Raw genomic sequence first — 1,617 nt, forward strand, 5'->3', positions numbered from 1 at the left:
GCCTGGGTGTGCAGCGCAGCATGCAGAGCAGGGCGGCTCTCAGGCCAGCCTCCCCCACTGCAGCTTCCTGAGGGGTCAGGTGTCCTCGGGACCTGCCTGCGGAGTGACTGCCTGGCGGGGAACCTTGGCGGGCAGCCAGGGTCAAAGTGGGGAGCTCAGGAATCCGTCCAGGCCAGGGAGGGTGGGGAGACAGGGGCCGCTCCCAGGAGAGCTCCATCTCCTCCTAGAAGCCTCTCCCCACCAGGAGCTCTGGCGGGTACGGGCCCTGGGAAGAGGGGATTCGAGCACCGGATACCTGGAGAGAGCTGTGGACAAGAAGGCACGCGTCACACCGCTATGAACAATCACGGTACTTTGGGGAACTCGGCATTTAGGGAACACAGACACCTCTGGGCATGCCTCAAGGCACACAGCCCTGGATATCAGGTTTTATAAAATACTGAAATAGGGTATTATACCACCAACAACACTAGTATGTTCCAGTATTAAAAGCCCTCCGCACACAAGGACTAGAGACAGACATCCATCAGCAAGAGAGCAGGACATACATAAACTCAGAGTCAGCAGTGGACTGCTCAGCACAGCAGTGAAGATAGAACTATTGATACATACCCTGTGGGTGAGACTCTCAAAATCATTTTGCTGAATGAAGTCAGACCCCAAAGAGTATACACTATAATATGCTTCCGCTGGCATCAAGTTCAAGAATAGGTGAAACCTTGCCGTGACGAGAGAAATCACCATGCTGGCGACCGTAGAAACGAACACAACACTGTAAATCAACTACACGCCAATAAAAAACGACTTTCCAGAACAAGGTCATGGGATAATCATAGTTTTTCCTTTAAAAAAAAAAAGAAACCAGAATGCTGACCATGTTACAGGGCTGGGGCGCACTTGACAGTAAGGTAGTGCTTGTGAACGTTCTGAGATGACGGACAGGCTCATCATCTTGATTCGACTGACGGTTATATGGGGTCTACATTAGTCAAAACTTACCCAACTGTACACCTAACATCTGTCCATTTCACTACATAGAAAACCTTCTCAGTTAAGAGAGTCTCAACTGGTAAAAAGAAAACAAATCACAGAGGAAACAATAAAGAGCATTAGGAATACCCAGAAGTAGGTATTGTAATCCTAAACCCACCGCGTTGCCCTTTTTGCCCTGGCCATCAGGGAGCTTCAAGTCAAATGTGTATGCCTACCTTCCCCATACATTACAAAGTTCTGGATTTTGCGATGATCCCAAACTCTGTCCTTCACTATAATCTGTCTCAAATCCTTACTGGAATTTGGTAGGGTTTAAATAATAAAATTGAATTACTAAAAGAAAAAAAAAAACCTTAGAGAAGGGATTAACTTTAGAAAGCCGTAACTTGTGACCAGTTCTCCTAGCGGGCAGCCATCACCACCTCCCAGGTCCCTGACCTATCCCCAAATCTTTGTCTTGAAGAGACGGAGACAGTGGTCCAGCAAACTAAGAGAAAGCCGAGGAAACGATGGGGTGAGACTAGGATGCAATCAGAGCAGGCAGCTGTGATGAAGCCCCGTCAGAGGCTGGGAGGCGCAGCTGAGGGCAGCAGGCACACCTCTTGCTGGGCCACGGGAGCGGGG

The sequence above is a fragment of the Bison bison genome, unplaced genomic scaffold (genome assembly GCF_000754665.1).
Source record: "Bison bison bison isolate TAMUID 2011002044 unplaced genomic scaffold, Bison_UMD1.0 scf7180017864295, whole genome shotgun sequence".
In the NCBI taxonomy this organism is placed as follows: Eukaryota; Metazoa; Chordata; class Mammalia; order Artiodactyla; family Bovidae; genus Bison; species Bison bison.